The following is a 9,203-nucleotide window of genomic DNA, read 5'->3' as shown; positions in this document are numbered from 1 at the left end:
AATATCATTTGCAAATATCTTCTTCAATTCCATAGGTTGCCTTTTAGTTTTGTTGATTGTTTGATTTGCCGTGCAGAAGCTTTTTATCTTGATGAAGTGTCAATAGTTCATTTTTGCTTTTATTTCCTTTGCCTTTAGAGACGTGTCTTGCAAGAAGTTGTTGTGTCCAAGGTCGAAGAGTTTGCTGCTTGTGTTCTTTTGATTTTGATGTGAGACGGGAATCCATTATCTTTCTTTCCTGATTTTGAGTCCTCTGTCTTTCTTGGTGAGTCTAGCTAAGTTTGTCAGTTTTGTTTTTCTTTCCAAAAAAGGCAGCTCTTATTTTCATTGATTTTTTGGTCTTCTTTGTCCCCATTGGATTTATTTATGCATTCCTTTTTGTTATTTCCTTATTTCTACTAATTTGGGGCTTTGCTTGTTGTTGTTTTTTTTTTTTTTCTACTTCTTTACTACATAAAATCAGGTTGTTTATTGGAGAGCATTCTCATGGATTGACGAAGACCTGAATTTCTATGAACGTCCCCCTTAGAGCTACTTTTGCTGCATCCCATAAGTTTTTGTAGGTTCTCTTTTTTGTTTGTGTCAAGGTACTTCTAAAATTTCTTTTGATTTCTTCTTTGACTGTTGGTTGTTCAGTAGCATGTTGTTAAATGTCCACATATTTTTTTAAAGATTTTATTTATTTATTTGACAGAGAGTGAGACAGCGAGAGAGGGAACGCAAGCAGGGGGGTGGGAGAGGGAGAAGCAGGGTCCCCACTGAGCAAGGAGCCTGATGCAGAGCTCGATCCCAGGGCCCTGGGATCACGACCTGAGCTGAAGGCAGATGCTTAATGACTGAGCCACCCAGGCGCCCCAATCTCCACATACTTTTGACTGTCCCATTTTCTTCTTATTTTTTTAATGTTTTTTTTTTTATGTTAGTCACCATACAGTAAATCCCTGGTTTTTGACGTAAAGTTCGACGATTCATTAGTTGCGTATAACACCCAGTGCACCATGCAATACGTGCCCTCCTTACTACCCATCATGTCCCATTTTCTTCTTGAGACTGTTTTCTTGTTTCATATCATTGTGGTTGGACAAGATTTGAACCAGAAGGTGAAGGGAGCATTCAGATTAAAGGTTTGTTTCCTGGGGGTTTTTCTGAGGGCAGACCGTGAGTTCTGTGGGGACAGAGGAAGGTTTTGTGAGATGGGAGGGGGGGGTCAGCCCTTGTTAGAATTACTGACTACTACCATGCAGACTGTGTGCTACCGTTCACACCGTAGTCCTGATGGACTTTACTTCATTAGAAATATTTTCTACGAGGTGCAGGGGTAGCCTTCTCTAAAAGAAAGGTGCCATGTGGGTTCGTGGCATGACCACACATCAGCAACCAGGATGGATGGTATTGTGGGGGTCAGAACCAGGCTTTCTGTGGGAAGTGACAGAAATAGGGCATGGTGAGCTTCATGACCATAGGTGAGGTCCCGAGTGACCCACTGGGTGTTGGGGTCTGTGGATCTGTCTCATCAGGTGCTGTGGAATTCAGGGACACCCTCCTGTCTGCGGAGTTGTGTGGAGACAGGTAGACATCAGTCTCTGGCCAGGCACGAGGGTCGCACTGGACCGCCACCAGAGGGGCAGCGTGCAGGGGAGCCACTGCTTGGTTTCCACGAAAGCTGACCAGGGTCTGTGACCATGATTCCTAGCAGCTGCAAGGGGATAGGAGGCCGGGGTGGTGCACACTTCCTAAGGTTGTGGTCAGGACTGGTCTGGAGCCCACTGAAGTCAGCCACACCTGGCTCAGAAGGCACCGTCAGTGTAGCTGTGGGCACTGCTCCCATGGCACTTTCGGGCCGGCTCCATGCTGCCACCTCCTGCTTTTCATCATCATCTTCAAGGTCATGTGCCTCTGCTCTTGCCCCATGGCCTCCGGGATATTGCCCGTCCTCCATTGGGCCCTCGTCCCTGGTGCCCTGTGCAGTCTGATGCCAGGGTAGCCTTCTCGAGACCCACCTCTGGCCCTGTCAGTCCCCTGATGGAACACTTCCATGGATCCCCCATGAGGTGAGGACGATGCCCTGCCCTGGAAGGGGGCTGCAGGTCCCCAATCAGGAGATCCACGTCTCCCTTTTCAGCATGGCCTGCCCTCCCCTCAGTCTTCCTCAGGGAAGCTCTCCCCACTTCCTGAGATGACAGCTCTGAACTTAAAAATGAATGTTATTTTACATATCTCTATGCCTTGGTTCATCCATGGCATGTCTTTCAAACCTGTTAGTGGGTTTTTTTTTTAGCAGTTCTGAAGGGCTGTCTGCTCAAGGAGGGGATGATCTGGGTGGGGCAGCTTTCCCTCTCATCTCCCTCAGCATGTCTCTGAGCCCTGGGGCCAGCTGTCCCACTGAGGATTGAGGGACCTGAGCCAGTCAACCCTGAGCATAGGCTGTGTCAGCTGTGTAGACTGATGTGTGCCAGAGCGGTGGGCAGCTGGAATGGGCCAGGGGCAGGCAGTGTCTCCTTCTCATTCCTTCCCTCCCTCCCTCACTTCCTTCCTCCCTCCCAGAGGTAGCTCAGAGCAGCCTCCAAGCCCTGCATCTCCAGATCCCTTGACCTGTGCCTCCTGTGTTCACCTGGTGACCTTGGAGTTTCACATGGATTCTTCCTCCTGTACCCTCTCCCGTAGCAGTTCCTGGATCAGGGGAGGGGTCGTACACTCGTCTGTTATTGGTCTTCTTCCTGTCCCATCCAAGCCCACCCACCTTTGCATCTTCTGTGTATGTGCTTGGAATCAAGACCATCCACAGGGAACCTATTAGCCAAATGGATCCAGGTAATGACCATTGAAGTAGAGATCCAGGATCCATAATAAACCTGCTCTGAAACCTGTCCCACAGTCTGTGACTATCTCACACTAAAACAGAAACAATAATAGCTTCCTGGACTGTGAAGTGACATGTGTCTCTACTTCCAATGTTGAATGCATAGGTGCTGAGCCTGGACGGAAAAGGACCATGGCTCCCGTGGGCTGGGATCCACAGGTAGAGTGCAAGAACTCAGTGAAATCTGAATTCGAGGCATAGAGTGAATAATTATTGTAGAGTGAATCCTCCCAAGTAGGGCTTATGCACATTGCACAGGAAAAGCTTTTTCAAAGAGGTTCCTGAAAGAAAAATTTTTTAAAAAAATTTATTTAAATTCTAGTAGAGCTAACATACAGTGTTACATTCGTTTCAGGTGTCCAATAGAGTGATTCAGTAATTCTATATATTACTCAGTGGTCATCAAGAAAAGTGTCCCCTTAATCCGCTTCATCTATTTCACTCATCCCTCTATCCACCTCAGCACGAGAATCAGCACGAGGAAGAGGCCCTGGATGGCTAATTGGTCTGCTTGTTTTTTCCTTATTTTAGGGTCTATTTTGTTAATGTGCATTTTTATTAGGAAATCACCCATTTCCTCTAGGTTTTCAGTCTGATGTAAGAGGTTTCTCTTATTTAACCTTTAAATTTGTCATAAATTGTCACAATTAATGAACAAATGTTGATACGTTATTATTTACTGAAGTCCATACTTATCCAGGTTCCCTCTGTTCTACCTTTTCTGGTTCCAGGATCCCGTGAGGGCACCCCGTGACATGTGGTCATCATGTCTCTTTAGGCTCTGCTTGGCTGTGACTTGTCTTGTTTTGATGACCTGGATGGTGCTGAGAAGGACAGGTCAGGCATTTTGTACATAGACCTGTACATAGACGGGATTTACTTGTTTTTCTCATGGTTAGACGGGGGCTGTGGTTTTCAGGGAAGCGGATCACAGAGGTAAAGTGCTCTGTCATCACTGTACAGGAAGGAACACTTGTCACTGTCTGTGTTAACCTTGGTCACCTGAGGCTGTGTTGGTCGGGCTTCCCCACCATGAAGTTACTTTCCCAGGTGCCTATGGTGTGTCCTCGTGAGTAGGAAGACACTGTGCGGAGCCCACACACTTTAGGAGAGGGGAGTCAGCTGCACCTCCTTGATGGGTAGCTGAGGGTCTGTCTATATTTATTATTTGGAATTCTGTTAGAAGAGGTCTATTCAACCCCAATTGTAAAAACCTGTGTAATCTGTTAATAAAAAATACAACTGAGCAATTTAAAAGATCACATTGCCTTACTGAACAATTCATGAATTGGGCAGCATCCCATCTAGCAAATAGAAAGGACCTCCTTTGAGCTGCACGGAAGGAAAGGCTTTTAAAAGCAGACAGGGAATTGAAAAAAGGAAATCGTTAGCAAACAATGCATTGTTTAAGGCAGGGTTGCCCTCCTAAGGGGAACAGAAGGGGCCATTCAGTACATATTCCTGGTTGACTGGTTAAAGTTTACTTGGAGGTGGGGGTGTGTGAAACTGCAGTTGGGTTAGGCGGTAAGACCTCGTTTGCTGACCCGGGTCTCTTAATGTTAAGTGACTCCATTTGGGGCCTGTGGTTTCTTTTTAACAAATCATTTATTTTTTACCAGTGTTTTCCATTGTCTCCTGTTTTCTGTGGACATCATTCCATCTTTGTGGGGTTTTCTGTGGTACTTCTTTACTTTCTGATACTTCAAGATTATCCTGGCTCCTATATTTACAGTCTCAGTCCTACTATTAGCAATATCTTAGAAGAGCTCTGGCTCCTTTTATTAGAGAATGGTATTAAAGTCTTGCCTGTGGGAACTGAATGTGCTCAGCAGACAACGGAAGGCAATATATGCATGTATTCCAACCAATGTAAACACACCTAATTAAAGATGTCCATGTGGTACTGTGTGTATCCGTACTGAGCCGAAGAGGAGTTCATGCCGATGTCTCCAACCTGGTTGTATTGTGATATTCTTCCTTGGCTGATCTGTAGCTTTCTACTCCAACAGTGACAAACTGGCTCTCACCACCTGCCATGTATTTAATTCACTGCCCCATTCCAGATTACAGATGGGGAGTTTTCAGATCGGTTAGCTACCACCCTGATGGGGAAGAGCTTTTTCCTTTAGTCTACAGATTCCACTTGTTTCCAAAGTTTACTTAGGTCAGCATCTTCTGCCATACAACCTGCAGTGGGTGTTTTTTCATACATTTCCAGTACAGTTAGATTCTTTGTCATTTTCTGTATCCCACTGAAGGGGCAGAAGAAATTTTGCTCATTTCAAGGTTCTTTCAGATGGATTGGGAATTATACATTGACATGAAACAGATTAACAGGAGGGAAAAACCCACAAAGTTTAATCATGTACACATGATTAAATGACCAAGGCAGGCAGGTTTTATACTTTGTGGACAAAGAGAAAATAAATCTGTGAGAAATTCACAGAAGAAGGAAAACAACCTTGGGAGCTTCAATTAGTAAGGAATTCTAAACAGAATTCAGGCTGGGGTAGTAAGTTAGTCAAAAGTAACAAGGGTTGTTTATGCAGCCTTCTGGGCTCTAAACTTCCCATTTCTGGTGATTAGGAAGTCTTTTCACCTCCTGGTACAGGGAGATCTTCATGTGCAGATAGATTTCCTGCTTCGGGGGACAGAGGAGGGTTTGAGCATCCCTCTTACATAGGCTGTCTCTTAAGTAACTTTTATTTAAAATATATATGTCAAAGTGGCAGATTTGGGGCAGCCTGCCCTTGGTCCCTACACCACCCTGCGACACTCCCACATCCTAAGTAACTTTATTTCAGTAGCTTTTGATTTACTCTTGGGGATGTAAACATGTTTGTTTGTGTTTTTTAAAGATTTTATTTTTAAGTAATCTCCACACCCAAATGGGGCTCGAACTCACAACCCCAAGATCAATAGTTGCATGCTCCACCGACTGCGCCAGCCAGGTGCCCCAAAATGTTTGGGTTTTGACAAATGAATAATGGCAGGTACAAATCATTAAAATATGATGGAATTCACCCCTTGATCATTTTATCACCTCTAGTTTTGCCTTTTCCAGAATCTCCTACAAATGGGGTCACTCAGTGTGTAACTTTTTCAGACTGGATTCTTTGACTTAGAAAAATACGTGTAAAGTTCATCCATGTCATTGTGTGGGGGTGATGGTTCATTTATTTTTATTGCTGAATAGATTAACAGGAGAAAAACAAGTCAAAGTTTAATATCATTCAAATGTCCTGTATTCATGGGAGACACCCAGGAAAACGGAGTAACCCCTTGAAGTGACCCAGCCCTCACTCTAAATGCCATCTTCAACTAAAGACCAAAAGATTTTAGGTGGTGGGAAGGCCAGTTAAGGGATGTTATCAGGTGAGCACAGTAAGTGAGGGAATGGTTGTTACACAGATTTAAGTCTGTGCTTTTTCTTTCAGTAAGAGTTTCTTGAGATTTAGTCATTCTGTTCCTGATACAGAGGGAGACAGGCCTACCAATGGAGCTTTCCTTTATCAGCGTACCTTTCACTCACCAAACAGCAACTTCTACCCAGTTGTCAGAGATTCTCCCATGTGTGCTGTTTCTTAAAATTAATCCACCCAAATAACCCTTGTGCCAAAGAGGCACATGTTGCCTGGCATATTCTGCTTCCTTCACACGGATGCACTCAGTGTGCTTATGGATTCATTACCGGAAGGACATCCTGGCTTCGTTAAGTTTGTAACCACCATGAATAGAGCTGCTGTGCATAACTGCATGTTTTTGTTTGGAAATAGCTTTTCACAGCAGTGGTCTAAATACTAGAAGTACACTTGTTGGACCTTAACGTGAGACTTATTTAGGTTTGGAGAAAATGGCCAAACTGTCTTCTGAAGGGACAGTTGCTGCCATTCCTCGCCTTCCAGCAGTTGGTATTCTTGTTTCTGGAGTTCAGCATTTGGAATAGGTGTGCAGTGCTGTCTCACTGTCGTTTACAGTTGTTCTTTCCTAATGATGACGTTGAGCATATTTTTGTATGCTTATTCTGTGTCTGCATATCTTCTTTGTCCAGGCATTTTCAGACCCTTACCCATTATCAGTTCGGATGTTTGTTTCCTTACTGTTCAGTTCTGATAGTTTTTTGTATATTTTGAATACAGATCTTTTACCGGATATATATTTTGCAAATATTTTCTCCCAGTTTGTGGCTTGTCTTTTAGTTTCTGAGCAAGGTCTTTCACAGAGCAGAAGTTCTAATTTTAGGAAGTTCATGTTATCAGTTTTTTTTCTTTTGTGGATTGGCGTTTGGTGTTGTGTTAAAACTCATCACCAAACCCAAGGTCATGTAGATATTCTTTTATGTTTTCTTTTTGACAGTTTTACATTTTAAATTTATCTACAATGTTGAATGAATTTTGGTGTAAGTTGTAATGCTTGTGCCTGCATTTCACTTAATTCTGTATGGTTTCTAATTAATTGTTTCTATTTCTGGAGATGTCAGGGGTAATTGGACTCCATTTCAGTTTGAATTTTCAAAATATAATGGATTCAGCTGGACTCCAGAAGGGACAGGTGCCTCCACTGAACTGAGCGCACCCCACCCTGCACCGCCCCCACCGCCCGCAGGGGGCGCCCGAGTCCCGCTCCGTGACTCCCGCTGGGCATGCGCTTTCCGGGAGCTGAGGGGCGTTCCAAGTCCTCAGGACCGTCTGTGGTGACGCCCAGGCCCTGGGAGGACGTGGGGCCTCATCCACGGTCAGGAGCCCGGCCTCCCCACGACCTGCTGTGGAGGATGTGGGTCTGTGTCCACATTGACAGGAGCCCGGCCTCCTCAGGATCCGCTATGGAGACTTCGGGAGGACGTATTTCCGCGTCCACACCGAAAGGACCCGCAGTGGAGGACGTGGGTGCGCGTCCACACCGACAGGAGCTTGGCCTCCTCAGGATCCGCTGTGGAGACTTCGGGAGGACATGGGGCCGCGTCCACGCGGACAGGACCTGCAGTGGAGGACGTGTTTCCGCGTCCACATCGAAAGGACCCGCAGTGGAGGACATGGAGCGGTGTCCACACCCACAGAACCCGAGTCTCCTCAGCACCCACCGCGGGAGGAGAAGGTGAGGAGAAGCCGCCTGAGCCGGGACTGCTGAGGGGTCCGTGCTCACAGGACCCCGCGGAGGAGGGGCGCGCTGTGTAGACGGTGGGGTTTCCGTGGTTTGTGTGCGGTGCCGTGGGGTCCCTGGCGGGGCTGCGCGCGGGGCTGTGGGGTCTCCCCTCTCTGGGCCCGGATCCGCTGGGCTGGTCCGCGGGTCCGTGTTTACGCGCACACGGATCCGGTTCTGGGGGCTCCGCAGGCAGTCTGCAGTTAGGGAGCCTCTGGCCGCCTGGTGCTCCTGCTCCACCGGCCTCGGCCCCGCAGGGTCCTCCCCGCGTCCACACCCGGTCCGGGCTGTCGGTTCGGTGTCTGGAGGTTCGGTAGCGACGGCGCGCGCTCTGCAGACAGACGGCTGTGGGGAGAGCAGGTGTTCTCACGGCGTCGGTTCTTCCCGAGCGCAGAGTGTCTTCCTGTCTCCGAGTGTCTCCCTCGACGTCTGTCGTGTCTCCCGGGTGTCCGTCTGTCGTCGGTGTCTCAGGGGTGTCCGAGGGCAGGGCTGTCCGTCTCCCTGACCTCTGTCATCGGTGTCTCTGGGTGTCCGAGGACAGGGCTGTCCACCTCCCTCGACGTCCGTCATCGGTGTCTCCCGGGTGTCGGAAGGCAGGGCTGTCTTTCTCCTTCAACGTCTGTCGTCGGTGTCTCAGGGGTGTCCATCTGTCGTCGGTATCTCACGGGTGTCCGTGACAGGGCTGTCCATCTCCCTCGACGTCTGTCGTTGGTGTCTCATGGGTGTCCGAAGATAGGCTGTCCGTCTCCCTCCATGTCTGTCGTCGGTGTCTCAGGGGTGTCCGAAGACAGGGTTGTCCGTCTCCCTCGACGTCTGTCATCGGTGTCTCACGGGTGTCCGAGAGCAGGGCTGTCCATCTCCCTCGACGTCTGTCGTCGGTGTCTCACGGGTGTCCGAGGACAGGGCTGACCGTCTCCCTCGACGTCTGTCGTCGGTGTCTCACAGGTGTCCAAGGACAGGGCTGACCGTCTCCCTCGACGTCTGTCGTCGGTGTCTCACGGGTGTCCGAGGACAGGGCTGTCCGTCTCCCTCGACGTCTGTCGTCGGTGTCTCACAGGTGTCCGAGGACAGCGCTGACCGTCTCCCTCGACGTCTGTCGTCGGTGTCTCACGGGTGTCCGAGGACAGCGCTGACCGTCTCCCTCGACGTCTGTCGTCGGTGTCTCACGGGTGTCCGAGGACAGCGCTGACCGTCTCCCTCGACG

Source organism: Ursus arctos, unplaced genomic scaffold (genome assembly GCF_023065955.2).
Source record: "Ursus arctos isolate Adak ecotype North America unplaced genomic scaffold, UrsArc2.0 scaffold_24, whole genome shotgun sequence".
Classification (NCBI taxonomy): Eukaryota; Metazoa; Chordata; class Mammalia; order Carnivora; family Ursidae; genus Ursus; species Ursus arctos.
Note: the sequence above shows the minus strand (reverse complement) of the source record.